At 49.2% G+C, this 25,949-nt stretch overlaps 1 protein-coding gene across 1 annotated transcript in view; it reads right to left on the reverse strand.

Moving 5' to 3' along the window:
• The window catches only part of SMOX (spermine oxidase), a 47,910-nt gene extending 23,803 nt beyond the window's left edge, over positions 1 to 24,107 (reverse strand). Inside the window, exon 1 of the mRNA XM_084285958.1 lies at positions 23,936 to 24,107. The gene's annotated coding sequence lies outside the window, so the exon portion shown is untranslated. The remainder of the gene's footprint in view (positions 1 to 23,935) is intronic.
• Positions 24,108 to 25,949: the final 1,842 nt, after the last annotated feature.

A 25,949-nucleotide genomic window follows, 5' to 3' on the forward strand; every position in this document is an offset into this window, starting at 1 on the left:
AAAATATTTTGAAAAAGGAGCAGTGAGAACTTTTTCCCTAAGGTTCAGCAATCAACAGATAAGAGAGGAAGAGGATGCAAAGCCCCTTTCCTACAGCAACTGGTGAGATGGGCCAAGTTCCCAGTTCCCTTAGGGCTTGTCTCTGCTTGGCTTTGAGGCCGATTCATTCCTCGTGTGGACAATCCTCACCTGGGACCGGAGTGAGGTTCTTGTTTAGCTTAATCCACTCTGAAAGGGGATTTTCAGAACGGTTGCCATAACCAGGAACACAGCAATCCAGGTAACGAGGGCCTCCCTCAGCAATCAGTCCAGATCTGCTCCATGATAAATGGATTAAATTCTCACCAGTCAGAGGTTGATATGAAAGAGAAAGCCACCCCTCAAGGTTTGTACACAAACGCAGAGATGAGGGGTCATTCCCTCTAGCCCTATCCCAAGTTATCTGCGAGAAGAGGTGTTGGAAGGTGGAGTGAACGTCCCTGGGGACTTCACCAGCCAACTCCACGCTCCTGGCCTTCACACCAGTTCCATGGTGAGGAGCTCCACAGCCTATAAACCTTCAGCAAACATCAATGTCCTCTTGGTGGTTTCAAAACCACAACCCAATGCAATCGAGGGCGTCCTCTAGAATGGTGTCATAGGAAATACTGAACAGTAATCCACTGTTCACATCCTCTCCAGCGTTAAGTACCTTAATACATGATCCTAGTCATCTTCATGAAGAAATAAATCTTAACCCGGCCAGACCTGCCCATCTGTGAGCTAGTATAAACTCACAGCTGAACTAACCCTTACTAAAAAAGTCTGCAGGATTTATTTCAACCCATACCCATTCGACAATACTCTCCACTTCTCAGCCAGTCTCCAGACAACCCTTTGGTGCAAGTGTTTTAATTGCTACTATAAAGAAACATCTTTTCTGCCACCTACACTCCTTACGAACTGAACAGTTGTAGCTCTTTTTTTTTTTAAGCACAGCTTTCCTAATCCCGGCTCCGGCAAGCTCATGTGAATTCTTCAACATGAAAGCTTCAAGAAAATGTTTTCCCCTCCTGCTTCAGCATCTTAATACCGGATTAGGTGAGCTGTCTAGACAGATGAGAAAATAACAGGGTATTTTGTGTGTACAGAATCCTGATTTAGAAACCGCCCTTAATTAGCCTTTACCGTATGATGAGCAGGGGCAGGCAATTAAGATTTAGCAAGAGCTTGGGCTTCCCAACCAGACACATGCTCCATTGTGAAACGAACAGACAATAAAAATATATGAATCCGCACTGCACTTTATTTCAGTATCATTTATACACGCTGTTATAAGTCAGATAAGCACATAAAACACTTGTTCTTTTTGTGTTTATTGCCCTGATTTCAGTACTTGCCAAGCCACCAGAGCCCATGAGTATTACTAGGTCCTCTTACACAAAGATGGTCCGGCTTTCTGACTCTTTCTTGATTGCCAAAAAGGATTGTGTTTCTTCTTTTCTTTTCTTTTTTCTTTTTAATCACAGGGTAAGGAGTGTGTTAGCTGCTCTGCTGTGAATCTCTCCGAGGCTGTAATTTTACTTCGTGTCCATCCAAAAACAAGTGTAATGCTAAATCATAGCTTCACAAAATGTAAAATCCCCCTTGCTTTGTCTTGCTTACAGCTTTCTATTGAGACAGCTTACAGACGGGTTACACCCCACTAAAAAGAAGCACATATACACATCTTCTTTCTGTCTTAAAAACGTAGCTTTGATCCTCTTCCCTCTTGCCCTACTCATGGTATTTTCATCACTTCATCTTCCAGACCTGTTCCCTTTTCTCAGTCTCCGTCACCACTCTGCCCTTGCCTCCTTAGGTGCCACCACCCTTCATTCAGCCCTTCTTATTACAGCCCAGTTGCTTCATCCCAAAAAATCCCTTTAAAAAAATCCCTGAAAACATTCCCAAGAAAAAAAGAAAACAACTGAGCTTCATTGCTGTTTCCCAGCAGACAAATCTTTGCAAATAATTTAATTCCCTTTAATACAGAGATATTCTGGATCTATCCCATTTGGCATGGAGTGCCTGCTACCTACTTACATTACAATGGAGCCACAGACAACGGCATCCCACTAATAGCATAGATGCAAACGTCACGCTCCTCTTCTCTACCTCTAATCCAGCTGCAAACAAATGATAAAGTTGAGAGACATATCCACTTCGTGGTTTCTTTTCCAATTTTGTCAACAAAACCTTGCCGGCCACAAGGAAGAAGCCAGAGAAACACAGCCGTTCTCAACTGCCCTCCTTATTACAACAATACTCTCTGATCAGGCTATTCTTCTAGGATCCTTAAGCAAAAAGGTCACCGAGGTTCAGACAGTTTAAAAATACAAAACTAAAATAAACACAAACATTTCTCAAGGAAATCTCCTATTCTTGGCTCACCCAGATACCCTCGTCGTAGCCGTGATGAGGGAAGGCAACGTACTGAAAGCAAGGCTTGCGTGCTCCAAGGTTTGTGGTGGTGTTTGCTTTTTCTTTCCTTTTTTTCTTTCTTTTTTTTCTCACTGGGATTGGCTAGTCTAAAAAAAGACCTTCCTCTTCCTTGAGGCTTTGCCTCATATTGCAGAGCAGGTTGTGTTATGCCCACGAGCTGTAAGCTGGGAGCCTGCAGCCTCCCGTGGGTGATGAGAATGGCCATCCGAGGTGGGCCTCGTCTCGTTTCATTACCTGGGTGCCAATGTGCATCAGCTGTCTGTGGCCTGTCAGCTGGCAGAGAGGAAGAGAAACCACCAAGGGGTAATTCAGCAGATTTTAGGCGGATCTGTCTGACAATGGGGAAGCTGAAAAGAAGCTTACAGACCTTTCGGAGGCCTCCTCCATTAGCAGCTTAGCTAGGATCAGGAGCTGGCCTTGGAGTGAAACCTCCAGGGATACACACAGGGTAGACACGGGGTGCTCGGCACCACTTAGTTCACTCAACACATCACCTCTGATTGCCACGAGCACGCTTACTGCCCTAGACAAAGCTTCAGATGGCTAAATTAAGGTTAAGAGGAACTGCAGGTCCCAAACAGGCACCCAGTGACTACTCACACATCCTATCCTGAGGCTGAGGACCTGGTTTTCCTTCTTCACCACAACATCTGAACTTGCCATCCCTCTGCAGAGTGCTGAACTGACAGTCCTCACAGCAGCAGCTCCAGCCAGTCTGGAGAGCGAGAAATGCCCCATCAACACAAAATCCCCGCTGACCACACAGCCCAGGCAGCTCCAGCATAAACAGGAGGAGCACTCTGCTCCCACTGGGTTTGTATTTGCTGGGAATTCAGCACCATCCTTAATCAGACACCTAAACAACGGCACTGTGCTCGTTTGAAAGGAGCTCGGGTAAAGAAAGACAGGACCTAATTTCATTTGAAAGACTAAATGGAAACACAAGAAAAAAAAATAAAACCACTATTATTTTATTATTCTTTGAATTGCAGCTATTCAGGATACCATCAGCACGTGAAGGGGCACGGCACACACACGTGGTTGTAACGCAGGTTCTCTGATCACAGGCTGAAAGTGTTTACAAACAGAGAATACTTGACACCAAACGACTAATTTAATCCAGAGACAAAGCAAGATTGAGCAACGAAGAAGCAGAAGCCAGACAAATTCAGAACAGAAATAAGATGTCTATTTTTAATAGTGACAGTAATCAGCTGTTGAAACACTTTCCATTGAAGACAGAGAGGAGACTGCTTGAAGCTTTTATATCAGGATCAAATCCCTCAGAGACGTTCATGCCCCAGTGCCACCAGAATATAGGGTTGTGGTGTTGGGAGTGCTCCTGCCCCACGATGCAGAAGGCCAGGAGCGATGCTCAAGACAAAACTTTCTGGCCTTTGCAGCTCAGGAACCTGCAGTCGTGCACAGCTGTATGTCTGTAAGCACACGCAGCATGGTGTTGGAGAGACAGAGCAACACGGGTGGCTTCCAGTGACCCCTGTTCAATTTAGGAATGAGCATCCGCCACACGGAGCACCCAGTGCAGCGCATCTCTGACAACGTGGGAAACAGAAAATGATTTCCAAAAAAAAAAAAGAGCAAATATTTTGAGAGTTTGATTATTTTTTTCCCCAGTAGCTGTAATAATCTCTACTATTTCATCAAGGGCACGCACCACAATGGCTATCTGAAAGCACTGCGAGAAGAGCCCGCATGCGAAAGCTTCATGCCCAGGCAGCTGAATGGCATTTTATTTCACAAATATGAAGCCACGCCAGCATTTAAACCCTTAACTCATTGCACAGCGCAGCTCCACTTGTATCGAGCAAGTGCATAACCTTCACCTCATTAACTGCAATAACAAAAAAATTAATTATTATCTCCGAGATGCTTTTTAAGCTGGGGGAGAAGTGCTTGGAGGGATCGTTCTAGCTGGAGCGCTTTTATCTCCTGCAGCACCTTTGCAGGCTTCAGACCCCGGCTGCCCACTGGGCATCGGTGAGGCCAGAGCAGACCGAGGGGCTAAGAAAAGAAGAGGGAGGAGGTTTTTGTGCTTGTCTCAGCGCTGCCTGTCGCCTCTAGCTGTGCTCTCCCCGGCTCCCAGCACAGCAAACAGGCGTTTTGTAACTTCTCCCTCTTTTCTCCTTTCATCAGCCTTCTCAGAAGCAAGCACATTAATCCTCGCTGCCTGTTACTTCGGCATGCTCTTTCCCAGCTCTCCGGGCTGTAAATATGTCAAACTGGGAGATCCTTCTCTTTCTTCTTTCCCCCTCCCTGCTCTTTCTTAATCCGGCAGGTTGCCTGCCAAACTCGCTCCCGATCCCTTTCAGCATCTACACCAGCACGGGTTAAGCACGAGCAGCCTTTCAACAGCAGGCAGGAGAATTAGCAATTGAACCAAAGCACTCCACGTCACTCGGATGCGTGCGTGCACGAAGCGGGCTGCTGTTAAAAACCCTTTTTGCCACAGTTGTGCAAACACCAGCCCGGCAAGCTCGCGTCTGCGGCGCAACAGGAGGCTTGCTGCAGCGGATGCGGGCACACCCCGTTTACTCAGCTACCCGGAGAGCTGCAGGAGCAGGAGAATGGTCCTCGGCCATCCACATACGTACCGGGGCGCTTCCCAAGCTCGTAAACCTGTGACAGCACCGGTGAGATCAAGGTTAATTCATGGTGACATGCTGGGAAGCCGCCTCCTGCTGCTGGGCTGAAGGAGCCCGCGGAGCGGCGTTTCCTTGGCATCCCCACGCTCAGGTTTTGTCCGTGGTGGGGTTTTAGGCTGAAGAAGTTTGCCGGCTGGATGTGGGTAGCTGGAACGAGTCGCTCAGCCCCAGACCAGTCATGCTGTTTGGTCTCTTTCGCAGGCAGCTGCCAAGCGTGGGCAGGCAGAGGAGGCTGTAGCGGCAGCTCACCAAAACTCACCGAAACTCCCCCAAAAGCAGCCTCCGACAGGCTCCTGCTCCAAGCAGGACTGCCACCAACACAGGCTCCTTGCACCTCCACCGCCTCTGCAGCTCCCTGTCCTTCCATCACCATCCCCAGAAACATCACCTCCCCACAGGACAGGCAGAAATGGGGCCGTACTCCCGTATTTCCTCTTTGTGAGCTGAGAAGAAGCCGTGCTTCTTCAGTGCACACCCCACAAATAATGGGCTCCTACCCCTGGTGTGACCACTGATGGTCTGCGGGACCTTCAGCAAGTCATTTCACCCATCCATGTCATATCAGGATGATAACCCTGACCCACTTCTGTAAAAAAACCTCGCCAGCAATGAATGAGAAACAGCCCGAAGCTGCTGGATGTCCGAGCTGAGGCCGTCAGAGCTTCTGCAGGCTCCAACAGCAGCACCGCTTCGTGGTCCTACACTGCTGGCCTTGGAAATGGAGCAGAAATGTTGAAGTTCTTCACCCCCAGCAGAAAAAATGTTCTGCAAAACAATATTTCCCATGTGATTCAAGACAGCTGTCCCCTTAGCCTCTCACCGTAACGTCATTAACCAGGAAAAACATAGGGGAGAAAGAATGAACCATCAAATCAGACATTTTAAAATGAGCTCTGAATCAGCAAAGATGGTGAAAGAGGCTCTGTGGTAAGACCTTTTGCTAGCTTACAGGCACTGGGCACCTGATTTTCTGAGCAGACAAAGCTAATTTGAAGCTGTGTTGCAAGGAAAGACGCAAATAGCTAGTGTCCAAATCTCAGCATGACCGGAGCAGCAGCCCAGGGACAGCAGGAGATGAGAAAGGAACAGAATCTGTAATAATTCAAGACAAAGAGAAGCGCTGCGAGGAGCCACCAGCTCCCGTTCCCATCGCTCCCAGGCCAGAGGTGACTTGCAGAGCTGGCAGGGGAGCGGGCTGGGAGGACAATTTGAGACAAGAAGCCAGCAAGGATGGAGCAGGCAGGGAGCAGAGCTCTCAGTGCCGCTGGGAACCCCGGTGCTGGCTTTAGAAACGAACCTGTTGAGGAGCACACGGCACCGCACGTGATTAATGAGCCCGGGGGGAATCCTGCTGCAGCCAGCGAACCCCGCTGAGCAATGCTGACTTCAGGCAAAGGAGGATGGCAGGATGCTTGCTCTTGTTGCACCCATACCCCTGTACATCAATATTCAGCTTGCATCAGCTGCAACAAGTGTCCCGGTAACACACCAAGTGGCTTCCAGAAGCACCTGCCCCAGCAAGCCTCCTCCACTCCTCGCAAACCTGCTAACTGGGAAAATCTCTCTGCGCTCCTGAAAGGTTAAAGGTGTTTTGTAGAGGGTCACCGATTGTGGTTTTGATCAGGGAAGCACCGCGTGTTTGTACGCCCGTGATCCAACTTGTTTCAGTGCTTGCAAATACCCCCCGAGTCAAATGAACTCGCTCAGAAGCGATTCGCACCCAGGCTGCTTTTTCAGTCGGGTAGTTGTTGACAAGCGAAAGATAATTTAACAAGCCCAAAGCATCTTGGCATGTGGTATAAAGGCTTCCCATTATGAGGTGCTTTTTTTTTTTTAAAGCCAGCATATGGGCAGAGCAGGTTGTCTGCCACGGGGCACTTCCATACAGCGCTTGGCACTAAGAGAACCGCGAGGATATCCAAAAAAAAAGCGTCATGCCAAGAACATGGGGAATGAATCACCCCATTTAAAGCTCTCTGATAAAATGCGCCATTATGTCTTCTTCAAACCCTTCTCATGCGAGGGAAAAGAAAAGAAAATAAATCAAAATAACTGGCTGGCCTGTGGCTGATTCTCAGGCTTGTTCCTCTGGCTCAAGGGTACCGTGGGACCAGAGGAGGCTCAGCCAGCTCCGAGATGCTGAGAAGGGAGCAGGCTCTCTTGTCCTTCTCCTCAAAAGCTCCTCTGCAGCCTGGTTGAAGACAGCCTGGCCAGTGGGTCGGCATCTTCACCTACAGCGTGGGGAGAAAACTAAGAAGTGGATGATTTCCTCCACCTTCAGCCTTTCCTCCTCCCTTTACTGCAGCTCCTCGGGTCGCACGGAGCTGGGCAGAGCGTCTGCTGCTGAGACAATGAGTGCCCTGCGCCGCGCGGTCTGGGCCGTGGAGCTTCTCCTGCCCACACAGCTGCCGAGATCACAGCACTGCAGCGCTGTGGTTCGCGTGCCAGAGGCGACAGTATTGCACAGGACAGTTAAATGGAGTGTGGGAGCAGTGACAGAGAGCACAGCTTTGGCATGCTCCTTGCACAACAGCAAATCCAGTAAATCCTCTGCTCCAGAAATCCCCCAAAGACAGAAACTTGTGCCGCAGCTGGCACGCCAGCAAGCCCTTTATTTTGGGAGGGCACGGAGATGAGTACAATGGTCCACCAACCTCGAAGACATCCCATAACACCTGCTCCATCACCAGGGAGAGCTTACACTGCCAGAACACTCTTCTACCACGTCAGGAGAAGCTGGAGAAAATAGGGACACCTGAGAGGTATTTAACCTGCTGCATGGGATGGGATAATCCTGCCTTAACCCTGGCGACAGAAATCATGACCCAGCCACAAATTCTTGCATCTGGGGTGGAAAATGTTGTGTTTCTGCATAGTATAGACAATCAGGGACTCAGCAACACCGTGAGCTGGCTGGAACCTAAACCAGCACAGCAAGATGCAGTTTGGCTACGCTGGCCTCGGCTGACACAGAGGGTTAACAGCTCAGGAACAGAGCTCTTGAGCTAACCGGGCCCAGTAACAACCAGTCCCAAACTGGTCAGCCCTGCGCCATGTGCCAGCGCTTTGCTCTCTTGTATTCCTGGTGCAAAGTTAACTCGGGGCGTCAATACCGACCCACAAGCCTGCCAAGCTCTGGCTGCCCCAGTGCTGGGAATCTGCCCCGTGTTTCCAGCTCCTCACTCACACTCGGTATTGGCAGGCATCCGCACCGCTACGCTTCCCGGCAAAGCAAGGCTTGGTGCTCAGACTGTAAAAGGAAGACGAGAGAGGCAGTAAACTGTACGAAAAAAAAAAGAGGTAACAAGCTAAAACCGTTGGCATACTGGATCAGAACAATGCTGCAAACAAGTTTCCTGCAGAACTTGTGTTCTGGCTGCCAAAAAGAGCTGTACCCCATCCCATCGGCATAACCGTGCGATCTTATCTCTGCTACCCTCCTTCTCTCTGCAATTGTTTGGGAAACGTAATTGATAAAACCGGCCTTAATTAAATAGGAAACATGCCCGTGTTTGCACAACTCAGAACACAATGGGGTCTCAGTCAAATAAACACTGCTGTCCCTATTCCATTTGGGAATTCTTTGTGGTTTGGTGTTTTAAGCTCATTGCAGCAAGCTTGGGAGCAAAGTTTCAACAGGCATCTTCTCCTTCTCCTCCCATCCTGCGTAATAGGAGGGTGAGACTGGGAAGGAGTCAGCATGCAGAGAGGCTCAGTACTCAGTTCCAACTCGATGTGTACATGAGGATCATTTCAGGACACACCATACGAGACACGCTAGCCCAAAAGCAATTATATTTTCTCACCACTTCTCAGAATCCAGACCTAACAAACTGCCCTGAAATAGCAGCACGGCTCTCTAAATAGCATCATTTATTCTCTATTTGAAAGCAACACCCACGCTGAATCTTTGATTTCAAGCCATCCCCGAGCAGTTACCACATCTTTACCATTCAAGCCACAGGGAAAATCATCAAATAATGCAGGAGAGACGCTAGGGGATGAGAACCAGAAATTAGAAAAGCCGAGCACCGCGCTGATTTACTCCCACAGCAACTGGATTGAATTCAGCCTGGAAGAGACTTGACACGAGTCCAGGAGACGTGTGCCTCTCCAGGTGGAGCTGTATCGAGGGGACTTCTTCTCCCGGGCTGTAATTTGCTGGAAAGTCAAATGCAAACGACAGTGCTCCAGCCCTGAGACAGCAGGCACGAGCAGGGCTGGCTCCAGCCCGCTGCGATATGCGCAGTTTTCCCCATCCTGCTCTCTGCACAGACACGCTCACACATCAGACGGGAGCCCCAAGGCAGGGGAAATCAGGCTGGGAAACTTGTCCTTAGATCTTGATGACGTCTGGGTCGTGGCCGGCTCAGCGGCTTTCTGAGATCTGCGCCCACCAGAGAATCGCCTTGAAGATGAAGGTGTTTCCCCTGTGCTCCTTGAACTGGGGGGTTTTGCATATGACAGCTTAAATGTTCTGATGTTATTCATGTTTCAGCTGAAAATCACAGACTTTCTCCTCCCTAAACACCGTCTGCATTCAGGTCACCCACAGGTACCCACTGAAGTCAGTGACTGCTACGTCTCACATCCCTGCTGTAGAAACAGCTGGTGAAAGATGGGGAAAAGAGAAATAGGAGAGGGAAGAGACAAAAATACAACATTGACCCCTTGGGCTTTGTTTCCACCTTGCTGCAAACAAACCCCAAGGATGCAATTTTGTCTGGAGACTCTGACAGAACACCTCTTCCAGATGGGTTCCTGTGCTTTGAGGTTACCAAATGCCCTGCAGGCAGCTGCAGCCTGAATTGCTACGGGATGCACACAGCGGATGGATCATCCCTTCTGCAAGGCGCCTGTCGTTCCTCCTGACACACCTGAATCCGAAAACATTTCTTCCTCGACCAAGACATTTTACTGAAAAAAAAAGAAATGTGGGTAGCATGGCTCTTCTTCAGCAAACCGCATCCCAAACCACTACAAAATAAAGATCAAGTGTTGCTCAAAATGAAAAAAACTACACAGCACAGGCAGAGAAAAAAAAAAAGACAGATATTTTAGATCTAGAGGAGTTTTCACAGAGCAGGAAGACTTGTCATGTGGTAAACAGTTAAGACCAGAAACGGGTACACTGGTGTTTGATCTGTTCTTCCACAGCCTTCCTGTGTAACTGGGGTAACAGAATAACAAGCCTATCCATAAGCTGCTAAGAATACAGTAAAATTTCAATGTTTTCAGACGGGGGCTCATTCCTTTTAGCATGTCACGCTTCATCCTCTCCATACTTCAACTTCAGCGTATGTAGAGGAGCATTAACACCTAGCTGTGCCAAAAAAAGCTCTTCGATTAACGCCCTCAAATGAAAAGGGATTAGTGTAAGGTATTTGATACCTAACAGGACTATTGAGCAGCGTGGAAGTCGGAAGAGATAACAAGCCAATGAATTTCCAATCACTTTTCGCATCCATCCCGTAGCTGCATGCTGAAACACATACAGCCTCCAGATAGGCGGGCAGGTTGGCAAGAGAAAATTGTCATTGCTAAATTTAGCCGACACTTCAGCTATTGTGCTGTGCTTCAGAAGCAACCGAGATATAAAGTCGAGTTTGTAGGAAGACCATTTAAACTCACTGAGCAAAGTCTTTTCTTAATTGCCTTCCTGTTTGGACAATTTGATCCACTTCATTTTTTCCACCGCAACCACGAGGGTCTGTCTTGCAGTGAATGGATGGTGGTTTTTGTTTTTGTTTTTTTTTTTTCTGGGATAACTTCCAGGTTAAAGAGAAAGGATTTACACTTGAATGAAACATAGGCTCTGTATTTGGAAAATTTGTTTTGAAAACTTGGGAAGGAAGCAAAGGCTCCTTCTTTTAAAAAGGGCCTCAATTAACATTCTCCAACAAGTCTTCCTAGCGAAAGAAAAGTACTTGCTGGGTACATGTGATCTGAAAGTTGTTCTCCTCGCTCACAATGTCCCTTTCTGAAATCGAGGCCGCTGTTTTTGAGAGACAGGAGGATCTTTGCACAGCTTTCCAGGGACCTGTCCGTCACAGCCCAGGCCTTGACTCTAGACACAAGATGTTCGATGACCTGGGCTCAGGAAATTTAAAATAGTGCTGAAGGACCTAACGAGGACCTCATGGAGCCCTCTGCAACAGGAGGACAGCCACAGCTGTGAGACGAAGCCCCCCAAGAACTAAGAAGCATCACAAACCTCACCACCTCGTCTCCTTGAAAGCACACACCATCGCGTGTCAGGTTTGGGGTCTGAAACATTTTGTACAGAAGACACTAATGACCATCCGAGCAGGTGTTCGGCTTTTGATGGACAAGTTACTGCACGTGGGCTTGAACTGCAGCAGGCAGGACCGCCAAAAGGCTTGTTTTGGTCTTGAGAAACAGCTCTGAAAGTGCAGGGCATGTCTAGAGACTGCCCACACAGGAGGAGGAAAATGCCTATGCCATTATTTTTTTTCCACCTAAAGCTGAAGGGAAAAGAAGGTCATTGACAGCTTAATATCCAGGTTCGTTTCAGAATTCCCTTATCAACTGCACGCGATGGCACATTCTTCACCCTTTAATAAGTGAAGGTTGACGTCAAGCCCAACTCAAGGCTGGTGATGGATTGGGAATGGGAGTTTACTGCAGTGCACAGCAGATCAGGATGGGAAAGAAAGGGAGGATCAGTGGATGTTGTTATCCCAACCTCATTTGACACTTTGGGGAGGCCATCTCCAACAGACCACCCTAACTCACCTCTTCTGGATGCCTCAGGCTGAAACTCGTCCCAGGCATGCAGCAAGGGAACAGTTACCTGGAGCTACCTACCACCACTGCCTCGCTAGGATGGGTTTCTACGGGGTCAAAGCAAGGACCTGGACTGTCTCTGGAGCCTCTCCAAGTAATTTAGGTGCTAGGATGTGAATTACTCTGGAAAAAAAGAAAAAATAATAATAATAATAATAAAAAAACATTTTCCCTGCTGTCCATGCTCTTAATTCAGGCACTACATCAGGTGTGGATAACTATCAAACATTTCTGCATTCAACAGCAATTCCCTCGTTCATCCAAAAAACTGGTGGCTTGGGAGCCTGGCTGCACAGAAATGGAGCAGAGCAACTCCTGTACAATCTCTCCCCTTCATCCAAAATAAAGGCAATTTACGGTTTTTGTTATGTAATAACATTTTCCACAGGATAGCCAGTATGCTCGCAATTCACATCCTACTTGACAGGGGAGCAGTTTCCTCACGCGGATAAGTGCTGAACTCTTAACTCTTGCTGGCCAAAAACAACACGGGCGTCAAGACAGAAAGCATCACAGAGTCCTCCAGACCTCTCAGATAAATGAACCACCAGCGACTCGGCCCAGCTGGTGACTGAGCTGCTGGGTGATAAACACACTTCACAGGGTTTAATTTGCTCAAGACAAAGAGAAAGAGGTTTAGTTCCATCTTCTCTGCCTACTACTGATGGATATCAGACAGCATGAAAAGCTGAAGATGCTTCTTCGATGAGGCAAGCAGGCTATAAATGAAAAGCCCCAGGCAGCTCGCTCAAGATACAGGGACAGAAGCTGGGCTTAACTGGAGCCTTGTGTCAAAACTCTCGATCCATCCCAAGGGAAGCCAGAAAACATTTGCACAGTGCATGTTTCACACAGTCGTTTTCCCAGTCCCATGCGATAAAGATCCCCTTGGTGGCTGCGTCTTCTGTCCCCTGACATGTCCCCTGCAAATACCTTCTCCTGGGAATATGGACTAGGTGGTGACAACTGATGAAATGTGCTCATATCCGCCTGCCCTTCAACAAATAAGCTAGCTGCTGGGAAAATATAAACACGCATCTTTTACAAGAGTCTGGCTGCTTTAGCTATGCCTTTGAAAAGAGTCGATCCACTTCAGAAGTTTTACAGCAGGTGAAGGCAGTAACTGCACCTTCTCAGGAAGGAAAGGGAAAAGTATTTCCATAATAGCAGAGTTTTCTCTTCCATTTATAGAACCGGGCATGAAAGCTTTCTGTCCGTTCTGCATCTCCTTCAAATGCTGGAATAATCTTTAGGACGAGGAACCTGCTGCAAAGCCCAGGTGTGCCACGCACGCATAGGATGTGTCTCTGTTACGGCATGTTGGATTTAAAACCAGAGATGAAATCATCCTTCACGCGTTATTAAGACACCTCCGAAAGGGATTTAACAGCTAGAGCAACCCTGCTTTTCAACGTGAAGCTGCCCAGCTAACATGGGCAAAGTCTGAAAGTGTTGCAGCTCTGCTCTGGGACTCAAATATTAATGTAAAGGCTAAAACCAGAGAGCCTCTGCCCCACAAAGTTCCCGAAAACGAAGTGATGGGCACAGAGAGCCACATTTCCACCCCTGTCCAGCCTCTTGTGTCCATTTGTCACCAAGCATATCTTCCCCTCCCAGCTCCAAAGCAGATTAAGTTTAATATACTTATGTAGTTGTGAAGTGTACTGCCTATTATCCAATTAGATGGCTAACGAGATCTGAGTAACAGCACGTAGGCACAGATAACAGTTGGCTGATAGCTGGTACAGATTAGACACGTTCTTTATTTTTCCAGCCCTTGCAGAAAGAGGGTTGGGGTTCGTTCAAAGGCTGCTTTGAAGGCTGGATTCAGGTAATTGTTTTATTTTGTTTGGGACCCATAAACACATCACGATTGTTTCCTCTTGATCTCCTGGAGCTGTCATATGGCAACTGTCCCGTTATGAAAGTCCTGATAAATCTGGCACGGCTCACACATTTCAGCTTTTAGTGGGGACGAGGGCAAATCTCACCACCTGTAAGGCCCCTTTTATCTTCCGAAATCTATGGAATAATAAAGGATACATACATCAGCAGGAAAAAATTGTGTGCCTGTGCAGAAGCGATAAGGATATTCGGATACGCAATCTTTATTAACTCTGACACCGTTCCACATGACATTCCCGAAAGATCCAGCTAAGAAAACATGAACTAGATGCAATCACGATAAAATGGCTGCTTGACAACATAGTTCTCAGAGCGTAATTATCAAGGGTTTCATATCTAACTGGGAGGGCACTGGAAAGCGGGTCCAGCCAGGCAGAAGAGCTGTGCAATATTTTCATTACCAATCTGGTTGATAGACTGGAATGCACGGACATAAAACCAAGAGATGATTCAGAGCTGGGAGGATCTGCAAGCATGATGGGGTCCAGGTTCAGATTTCCAAACGCTTTTGCCACACCGGTCCAACATCAACAAGAGGAAATGCTTAAGAGAAACCACAGGTACAGATGCAACAAGGGGGAGCAACTTCTTGGGTAGCAAAACTCCAGAAAAGGCTCTGCAGTTTTGAGGGTCACGGTATAATTGTGAGGTTCCACAAGGTTTCAGAGCTGCATTAAGGCAACCTTCAGCCTGCAGTGATGATCCGTGAAAAGCAGTCAGCTCTACCTGCATGGTTTTGCCCTTACTTGCTCACTGCTGTGAGACTAAAACGTTCGTTGTTTTTTTAAAGGGGATTGGAGAGAATCTTGGGGAGGACAACGAGAAGTCACAGAAATTAAAAAACACCAAGAGACAAAGCTGGATCCATTTAAGCCAGGTATGTTCTAAAGAACAGACCAGCCCAGGCAAGCAGGCAGGTCACAGTCTGAAGGAAGCCTCCTTCTTCCGACATCCAGCAGGAAAAATTCAGTTTGGCTCTTCCAGGTTGGACACTCGTTTTAATCACTACTTAAAAATAAGCTATCGGGATGGAACTAACAAGAGACCATTGGCTTATCAACAAAGAAAAAGAGATCAAGAAGAATTTCTAAGATTCCCATAAGCTTTCAGCTTTTTTTCTTTTCCACATAGAAAAGCCCCACATAGGTTAATTTGAACACAACTTTTCCACTTTTTTGAAGCATCTCTCTCTTTAGCAGATCTTGAAAAGAACGGCTGTCCTAGACACACTTAACCTGTCCCCACAAATTGGGAAGATACAGGCGGTGTGGGTGGAATACAAGGTGGTTAAAATTTGGTTGGAGAACTGAGCTCAAAGGGACAACACCACACTGGAGTAAGGTGAACAGGAATTGGTGTGTCCCTGCAGTGATGAAAGCCAGCCCCGTATTGCTCCGTACCAGGAACAGGAGTAGGCAGGAGCTCAGGGAAGTGGCACCAAGGAGCCTGCGTCTGGGGCACCATCCCATTTAGCTGCACTCCCCAAGAACTTTATTCTAAGACTCTAAAAAATTGTTATGAAGAAACACGGAGGATGGGATTCTGCACAACAGCCTACAGCACCGTACACCTGCTCAGTGTTAACAAGTGCTTTAGACTCAAAAGCTGTTAATAAAACACTTTCCACATGATTGAAGTTCTCTTTATCTGTAATTAAGGGAGAAAAAGAGCAGGAAAGAAAACACTAGAGCTATCACTGCTCTTTGAAACAGAACAAGAGACACTGGAGAATCACATTACAGGAGTTATTCTATAAAAGCTCTGCAAGAAAACGGGGGAGTTCAAAAAAGGAATGTAGTGATGGTTTAAACAAACAAAATCAAGACTACTCCTCCCTACCTGCTCTTTCTACTGCAATAAATGTGAGTTGATGCCAAGAGGGATTTCAGACCTGTCCAAACCAGCCTTCATTTTGGTGTTAGCATCCTCATGTGTCTCAGGACGAAGGCTCCCTGTACGTAGACATCACTTTTTTACATGCCTCCTACTCTCTCCCACTGAAAAGTGTAAGAGGTGTTAAAGGATCTAGAGAAGATGCCTGCAACAACACACACAGGCAAGTTACTTGCTCCCCAAAAAAAGTAAAGCACTCCACAAAGTGAAGCAGTTAAGCCACAGTTCAGATGAAACCGCTACTTTCCTCTGAGTATCCTGAAAAACAAACCCTATAAAACCTGACAAAAGAAATACAGCTCTGGTGTACTGCAAGGCCAAGGAACGCAAACTGCAGTGCTTTGTGTAGTCTCAACATCTGCCCACCTGTGAGCAGCAAGACCCAAATTCACTTCACCCAAAACGACCAAGCTATCTGGCTCTGTCACACAACAGCCACTCGGAATCATTTCCCTAAAATTATAATTATCAAGCAACTTTCAGGCAAATGTCTGATCACTCCTCTAACTCTGGCTGACATGACCCAGCTCACCTTTGTAAGGAATGCTTCTAACGCTTATCCCCTGTATTTTCTGTTTTCCATTCGAGTATTACCTCTTCCTCTCAGAACAATCTGCAGAGCCACCCGTAAACAGCTCTGCAAATGCAAGAAAAACCTTCACAGAAACAAAGAGACAGTACCTACAGATCAGATGTACTGTGTGTAACCACGGCAGGCTGTGAGCTCAGAAGGTCACTCGTGAACTAGAGCGGGGAGGTCAGCATCAGGAGAGCCCCGTTGCCCAAACTGCAAACTCCTCATCGTGGGGAAAGCCTTGGTGATAGCAGCTGGCAAGGACCTTCACCCTCCGATGGAGAGGCGCTGTGCTGGGCCAGCTGGTGAACATCCCAGGGATCTTTTCCTTGGGGAATAGACGTGCTAGAAAAGCATGCGCCCTGTTTTTACAGTGAGTGGAGAGAGATAAACCCGTTAAGGAAAGCTTTCGGGACAAAACGTGTTATCTGCGCAGCTGCCAGAACGAAAACGAAGGAATCCATCGTGTCCTGAAGTCTGCATGTGAGAGCCACGTGTGCCTGGCAGGTGCCAGATGCAGCACTGCAGGCGAGAGGCAGCCCCGGCCCGGCCACAGATCTGCAAGGAGGCGACTGAGCAACGCTCGCTGTGCAAAAACAAAAAGGGCAACAACAAAAGGTCAGCGAAAAGAAGCAGAAACTAGGAAAATCTCGGTAACGGCAAGAACAATGAAGGACTTCACAGGATCGCCCAGGGAGGATGGGGAAAGCCCATCACGGGAGGCTTTTAAGAAGTGCGTTGGACAAACATCTGCTGGGAAAGTTTAGCTAGATGTGACCCAGCCCTGGGGCAGAAGGTCAGATTAGACAATTTATTAAGGGCCCTTCCGGCCCTGCGGCTCTTTGCTCGTACCAGAAATACGACAGCAGCACACAGCAGCAGCCCCAGAGCACGAGAGCTCTCCGAATTATTTCCTAACATCCCCGTCGCGTACGCCAGAGAAATGAGAGGTGCTGCGAGCAGCAGCTGCCCGTTCCCACGTGCTAACCTCTCGCTGCGTTCCTGGAGGAACGGCACGGAGAGAGCACACGCCACCGGCTCCTCCAGGACACGTGTGTGCAGAGGAGCTGCCCAGCACAGCCCTCCCAGCGAGACAGCTCGCAGCTGAGTGCCTCTCCTGCATCTCACAGCACGGGGACGCTTGTTACCATGACCCCATCTGCATTTTTTCCTCCCGTTTTGCCTCCTTCGCACTTCTCCCTGCAGTCAGAGGAGTGCTCTTTTTTTTTTTTTTTCCCCCTTAGGTCGTTCTGCTGTTCCTCCTCTTCCTCTGGAATATTTTCACAGTTATCTTCAGGACCGGATCCCTTTCATGTTTCAGGAAGCTGGGAGCAAAACGTCTGTGCTTCTACCAACAAAAAACCCTCACAGATCACCTGCGTGGCGTTACAGACTCCTCTCCCCTCCAGCACTGCCAGGCTGGGAGCCTGGCATGAGAAACCCCACCTGCCTCACCTTTCCATGCAGAAACACCTCCTTAGCACTTTCCTTTCTGTCCTCCCCAAGATCTACGACCTCCAGTGCTTCCTTCCAGCTTAGCCCAGCAGCCAGCTACCGAGAGCAAAGCTGGTTTTAGGCAGTGCTCTCACCAAAACTCCAGATCCCCTCCCAGCATCCTGCCACGCCGCACGTGGATCCCACCCCAGGGGACAAAAAAGAGCAACGACCCCGTGCTCCGAAGCCCCTTGTCACACACAGGTTCTCTTCCAAGCCCAGGCAGAGGCACCAGATGCTGTTGTACAACCGGAGCAATGGTGCGAGCTCCCCGCCACTATAAAAGAGAGGTTTTAATTTAGTCTGCTGCATTACTGGAAGCGCTGTGTTTCTGCAAGCGTTAATTAATGGCACATAGTGTTCTGGGAGATCAGACAATCCGGGCAGCAGACTGTAAACGGCAAGCCCCAAAGCGCTGACCTTTATCTCAGGGTTAGAGCTGGAGCTATCAGCTTCAGCAGCGAGGCAGGGGGGCGTACAAGGCTTTGTCAGTAGGGTGGGATCCCTGCTCGGGATCTCTCGTCCACGGTCACAGCGGCAGACAAGCGAGAAGAGGACCAAGCCCTTCACCAGCCTTCAATTTCTGGAAGCCAGCCGTGAGACCGTGCCCCGCCGGGGGTGGAGAGCACTTGTGCAAGAGAGGAAATAAGCAGGCAGAGATAGGACAGCGCAGCGAAAATATCTCGATGCAGTTTCACTGCTCAAGTGCCAGCGTCTTGCAAAATCGGGCTCCTTCCAGCAACTTGTCGAAAGGGTCTGCGCTTGTCGGGAGTTCAACCAAAGGCTCGGCAGACACTTTAATGATGCACGTCTTCCTGGCAGGGTCCTCTGGGACCACAACCGCGACCGTGGCCAAAAAAAGAAAATCCTGTTCGAAGAAGATAGGAGATCAAAGCAGGAGGTTACACCTACATCCTGGAACATGCACGCCCGTGGGACTGGGGAATTTTGAATTCCGTTTCAGAATCGGCGGCTGGGTGTCCAGCAGAAACACGAGGAAGTTACACCTGGACGAGGTCTGGAGGAAAAGCCCGAACAGAGGTGGTTATAAAGGCAAAGCAAACACTCCTTTCTATGCAACAGCCAGCTTAGGGATAGGCCAGGACTCCCTGCCTAGCTTCCAGCAAGGTGTTTTCTGGACACTTGAGTAGGTATTTCACAACGGAAATGATCCACGCCAAAGCTTTTTCTTCCTTTTCTCTCCTCAAAGTGTGCAAACATCATCATATCCTGTCCAATATTTGAGTCATTCCAAGCATGCCAGCAACCTACGCTGTTAAATGCCATTCAGCTAAACCTGGAGAGCACGCTTTAAAAAAAAAAATTAAAAAACCACCATTATGCTGAATAATGAGCTATGAAGAAAAGAATAAATAACTACCCATTGTTCTGAACCGACCTACCTCTCTATTTCATCAGCCTGGAGAACAAACATTTTCTGATTTCTTAACAGGTAGTTCCTGCCTTTGAGCTCAGTGGGTTTAAAAAACAGATCTGAACGAAAGTTTCAAGCCATTAGAAAGACTTTGCAGTTCTTTCAAGAGCTATTAAATAAATGTTTGTTTTTTTTTTTTTTCAACCAAAGACTCCTGAAATCAGCTTTATTTATGTCAGTTCAGCTTTCTGGACTTCCCACAGCGGCAAATCTGCCTGGCTGACTGCAACCTCCAGCCTGCCACCGACCTGCTCCGCGGCCTCCAGCTCCGACCTCCTGCTCCCAAAAGTGAGCTGCAAATCGCCTCCGAGGACGACGTGGGCGAAGGCCCTGAAGACAGAGAGCGCGACAACCGAAGCTCTGTGCGAATCCCTACTCCAGGGCTGCGAGCTCTGTCTCGCTCAGACCCGGCAAGTTCCCAGACGCCACAATTTGGAGGGATCCGAGAGCACTAACAATAGGCGTGTTGTTTCCCCGGGACTTGCAGAAAATCTTAAAGAGCGGCGCAGTCGCAAAGAACCGCTCTGCAACAGCTCGGGGATCAAACTCCAGCGTGAGGAGCAGGGAAAGGTGTTTTGATCCCCTCTTGCTGTTCGTTCCTGCTCACCTCACCACCTTCACGGCCGCCTTCCTCAGTGCCAGAGCTCCCCGCTGCTTCCATCCTTACAACCTCCGCGTCTCTGGCCCGAAGAAGTCATAAAAGAAAAACTCCAGCGGCACAGAACTGCACTTAAACCAAAAGGCTTAATTGAAATTCACCTAAGAAACACCACTTTTTAAAAATCCACTGAATTTAAAGATCTACAGAGGAAAAAAAGTCACCAATACATCACGCATTGGACTCGATGATCCTTGTGGACCCCTTCTGACTCAAGATACTCTGTGTTTCTACACATACCATGCATCTGCATCACGTTAGGGCCAGGTTCATCCTGCAAAACCCCTGCCTGCTGTGTTCTCTGCAGCCAGGGTGGGCAGCAAAGCACTGCCCCACCACCAGCTCTGTCCCTCCAGCCTGCAGTCCTACCCCAGGGCTCCTCACGAGTGCTGGCTCCGGTACCCGATGCCTTTTCTTCCCAAACAATGACCGGAGAGCTCAGCCAAACCCTGGTGGCACAGCCGGGTGTTTTGGCGACGTGATGAGTGTGCTCTGGTCAGGTGAAGGTGAAGAACGTTGCCATGAACTCCTTAAAAAAGCAGGCACCCCACACAGCTGAAGAACGAGACTGCTAAAACCGCACTGACGATAGCCTGCTCCAGGAAAGACAACTGCATGTGTCAGGTTAAACCTCAGGAGGCTTTATTACAGGTTGCAGCGGATCCTCAGGAGGTAACAGGGAGGAGCTGAACCACACGGGCTCCGCCGAGCACTGGTGCTCAGCCGAGTCCCCAGGAAGTTTGATTTTCTAAGTAGCTCGTACTCCCACCCACAGCACTTCTGGAAGTTATTCTTAAAATAAAAGGAACCACCGAAACATCAGATTTCAAAAAAGCAAAGATTTGTAACCCCAGCTGCGCGTACCCCAGCGTGCCCTCTGCGCAGAGCAAGGAATACCCGGACGCATCCAAGCCAGCTCCTCGACGGGAGCAGAGGATAACTGGGTGCATCATCACAGCGACTCAGAACTTCCACGCGCCCTCAGCAGGAACGTGACGACACGCTGTGGAAATGGCACGCCGTTTGGGGATGCCACAACCCGTTAGGCAGCTGACTTCTCGGGAGCCCACAACACAAGGGCTCGCTTGCGTTTGTTGATTTGTGGCTACGCTCCTGCCCCCTCCTTACAGAGCAGCCAGCACGCTGACTGTGCAAGGGGATTCGAAACCCAGCTCCCACCTCACTCACCAGGAGACTACGTTGTGGGTTGCCATCACCCTCCCACCCTACAGATTCATTTCTGCCCCAACGCAGAGCAGGACAGACCCTTTATCCAGACAGTTCAGCCACTTTCTTGAGAACAAAGAGTTCAAATTCATCGCCACCCGCTTCATTTCCAAGAGGTAGCCTTTGTACTTCTTCATTATTTACCACTCTGACACAACTTTTTAGCTTACCAACAGAAGCAAACAACTCAGTTATTTAATTTTCATAGGCTTGACTTCATTAACTTCTAGACAGGACTGATGCTTGTAGCCACTGGGAAAGGGTATTTCTACATTTTTCCATTTTCTGGTCGGTTAATTATGGTTACTGAGAGAAGGAGACAGCAGTTAGAGTTGTGAAATACAACGGGCTGTATTTTAATACTTGTCAAAGGCACAGAGAAAATAATTTCTGTTTCTTCTCAGTACAACCCAATCACACAAAGTAAATCTACATACTTCAGAAGTCAGCATTGCCATTCTCCTTAGACCTTCGTTTGGGCCAGCAGGAAATTAAATGAAGAGCCCTAGATTTCATTAGAAGGGATTATTTTTCTCTGGGAAGACAGTCACAAAAACCATGAAGCGCTATAACCCAGTCCCCGGGGTTTAAAGGAAACGCTGCTCCACTTTCACAGTAAGCAGCAGGAACACACGACGTGTAGGAATACCCCTCCAGATTTCGAAGGCAGGAGCCTACTACACGTTGCAAAAACCCCAAATCATGCTACCAGCAGTGGAGGCTGAAGTAGACACGAGTATTAAGAATAGGATCCACACCTTTTAGACCAAAGTATCCTGTAGGGAGCCCATAAACTGCATCCTTCTGCTTATGAGGACGTAGCTTTTCAAACTCTGCCTCAACTTCTCCATGCCCACCAGGTTGCCTGAGATTTCACCACCACAGGAAAAGATGTGTTGCAAAGACTCCACCGTCAACTTGTGACAGCTCTCTGACACATCTTGGTGGGAAAGACACAGCAGAGATTTTTTTGGAAGAGGCACAGCCCTTCAAGTGAAAACCACAGAGGGCTTTCAGCAGCAGAAGAGGCGAGGGCAGGGGCTCCCAGGACACATGCTGTGTGTTTCTGGTGCTCCAGCAACACACCCCACAGTTTCAAGAAAGTGTGGCACAGAACAGTCCAGCTTGGGCTCTGCTGAGCCCAAGGATTCAGAAGGATTACAAAAGACAACAGTGCCCAAGATCAGCTGCCATTTTCGGGACTTAAAGACCCGGATCTCCAGGCAATTTCCACACACAGTTGGGCCAAAATACCAGCTCGTTGCTCCTCTGACCCCGAAGATGCCCATGTAAATACTTGAGCAGCGATGCAATGATTCGGATCCAGGCACTAAGTCAGACCGAAGACTGTCTTGTTTTTTTTGCCAGCTCAGTATTTGTCCTTATCTGTTTCCCACTCCACAAAGGGCAGAACAGGGGGACAAGGAAAAAATCAGGTTTTGTCTTTCTTAGAGGCTAAACCAGCCGAAACTATGAACCTTGCTACTCACTGAAAAGCACCACACATCTTTTCCACAGGAGTGCCACAAAAGATTAGCTCGTGTTCGGCTAACAGTTTGAAAAGGGAAAAGGACCTAGGAGAGCAAAATGTTATCAGTAAGTCAATAAGGCAACATCCGTAAAAGACTGTAAAACACACAGCATTCTTCCACAAGGCAGTAATGCTCGCAGGCTGGTTCCGTGTCCTCCCCTAAACCTGCCTCGTAACTCCGGGAACCCGACTGTGTCATAGGGGCTGAGGGAAAAGGGATCAGCAGGGTGAGCTGAGGACAGAGCCCTGGACACAACTCTGTTTGTGCAGGATCGCGAAGTGGATGTGTATTAGCTGATACGTACGGTTTCGCTTTTACATAAAGCTCGTGCTTGCATCCAATACAGCTGGGTAATTACAGCTGGCCTCAGCCCTCTCTTTACATTGGACTTTAAACTGATTTTGAAGCAGCGTGCCTATAGAATAAGGACGGGATTTTTTGGAGTGCTCAGTGCAAGGATCAAGCGGAGCAGCTGCATTGCTGGGATGAAGGATGTCAACTGCTCAAAAGCTTTGCTTTGAGGCCAGGTTTGGCGACAACTGCCTTCACACATTTCACTACTGCCTTCACACATTTCACTACTACGTGTCCAGGGCTAATCCCTGCTCCACCACAGCGACCTGACAGATCCCCAGGCGTCGATGGATGTGCCCAAAAACACCGGACCTTAACAGACTGCCCCCGGTAGCGTAACAGCTCCGTGTAAAGACGGCACACGGCACACCGGCGGGCTGTGAGCCTTCGTGGCTCATGATTTTACAGCGAGATGTCAGCTCGCCCTGCCTTCCCCACCGAACCTTCGCTCGCCTGTCATCGCCTCAGCCGCCGAGGCAGGGGAAGCAGAGGCATGGAGCGACACGGATCCCGTGCAGGCTGTCCGCTGACATAAACACACAGGGGAAAGAAAGATGAAAAGAAGAAGAAGAAGAAGACAAGAAAGACACCTCTGAGGGATGCTCTGCCACTTGTCCCAGCTCCGCGCCCCCAACCTGCTTCCCCGCAGCCTCCCCAAAAGGGGGCTAAAGCCGCCCCCCCCTCGCCGCCTCCTGCCCACCTCAGCACATTTTGGGGGCTTTTTGGGGAGCAAAGGGGGGGTGAAACAGGCCGGGGGCCGTGCTCTGTCCCCCTCCGGGGCCACCTCAACCGCGGGGGGCTACCCGCGGAGGGGAGCAGCGGGCGGCACCCGGGAGGGGAGCAGCGGGGCCGGGCAGCGGCCCCAACCCCAAAGGGGAGCCCCCGAGGCCGGAGGGGAGCCTCCCGCTGAGGGCGGAGGGGCTCGGGTACCTCTCTCAGCGGTGAGCGGAGGGGACGGGGGTCTCGCCGGCCGCCCTCGGTCGCCTCAGCGCCTGGCTCCCCTCCCCGCTTGTCGCTGCTCCCGGCGCGGCTGCGGTGGCGGCGGCGGCTCCTGGCACTGCGAGGCGAGAACCAGCGGCGGCCTGTTTTCCAGCCGCCTCCCCTTCGGCCCGCCCCGGCTCCGCCTCGAGGATCCCCCCCTTCTCCTCCCCGTTCCTCCTCCTCCTCCTCCTCCTCCTCCTCCATCTCCTCCTCCGGCTCCTCCTCCGGCTCCTCCTCTCGCCCCCACACGGAGCGCCGCGCCCCCCGGCTGTGGTGTGAGGTGAAAGGGACCCCACCGCCATCGCCCCCGTGCCCCCAAAGTGCTCCTCTCCGCGTTTCAAATCATGGAAAGCCGCCCCAAAAAGCCCCAAACTGGCCCTAACAGGTGTCACCCCGGCGTGGCCAAGCCCTCACACAAAACGCAAACGCCCTCCCCGAGTCAGCGTGCTGGCACGACCCCGCTATCGTCACCCCAAAATGTCACCCCAAACGCCTCCCGTAGCCAAATCCCAACCGAGTGATGGTATCTGGCTCCCAAAATCGCCTCTGGTCCCTCCTGCCAACCTGGAAGCACGGCTTTCCCCAAATCTCCCCAGTTAGCCCCAATTACGGCTCTCCAAAGTGCCACACTTCCACCTGGGCAAGCCTTCCCATCTCATTCCTGCACAGCATAAATATAAATAATAAACAAATAAATAACTTTCTGCAGCTTTCTGAAACTCGGATACAAACAGAACTCAGCCTGGAAAGAAACCCACAGGACCTAAAGCACTGTCCCTACCTGCCAAAACACGACTACGTGACGTCCCTTGAAAGCATCCAGCAGCTTGCACAGGCCAAGAAAACTCGCATCGGTCTCAAATTTATTGCAACCTACAGCCCCGTGCTGAAAATTGCTTCGAAAAGTCAAATGGGGTCTAATAAATCTCTGTGTAATGTTTTAGGGCAGGCCTGGTACCTGGGTAAAGGACTGCGCTGGGAATCACAACATTAACCCACAGCGCCCCTCAGAGATACCATCGAGGCTGCTACGAGATAGATATCCTAAAAACTACCCTCAGGGCACAAACCTTCATGATACGGACCTGTCCCAAAGGTAGGGGAAAGTGAAAACCTCGTTAGGGTTTAACAAGCCAGGAGGCAGCACTCAGAGCCCCATAACAGCCCGCCCGGTGACAGGGCTCTCCTGCTTCTGAATTTGATGGCTGTCGTGCAGCTGCAAATAGATGGTAAAAGTCTGTTTCCAGGAGGCAGCCCTGTAAACAGCACATTTTTTATTAAATTAGAGTCCCTCTCTGAAAAAGTTTATAGGAAGGAATGTGTAACACAGAGAATGAGGATCCCCCTGTAGAGCTGAACGGCTCAGGTGTCCCCCGGTGTCCCCATCAAATGCTGGCTGTATGGCAGGGGTGGTCTTAAAAAAAGATTGTTTTAGGGTGGGAACAGTTCTGTCTGCACATCGCATTTTAAGGTTTGTACACCATTCATCTGCCTGCCTGGGGTTCACACCTGCAGACAGCCAAAACATCTGGAGAAAAAAAAAAAAAAAAAAAAAAAAAAAAAAAAAAAAAAAGCAGCAACAATATGGGACCTGGCTTTCCCAGCTTCAACCAAATATTAAATAGGAACTGTGTAAACTTTGCCATTTCATGTGTACTGTGGTTGTGGGTGGGCCTTTTCCTTCCAGACCATGCTTTCTTATCACTGCCCGTACTGATATCTGTAACTGATATCTGCAAAGCATCTTAAAGCACACAGATGGGGAAACTTTGGTGGTATTCGACTGCCGGTGTAGGACAACAGGCATCCCATGGCCACAGGCTGTTTTCCTACATTTGAAATGTGATTTCTGAGCCTGCAAGCCCAAAGGATGGCTGTCCCCAGCCTGCACACCCACACTGGGTGCTGATGGAGGAGAGGCAGAAGCTCTGCTCTCGTTCATACCCCGTGGCATGGGGTCTCC

Source organism: Netta rufina (assembly GCF_964035555.1).
Source record: "Netta rufina genome assembly, chromosome: 4".
NCBI classification, from domain to species: domain Eukaryota; kingdom Metazoa; phylum Chordata; class Aves; order Anseriformes; family Anatidae; genus Netta; species Netta rufina.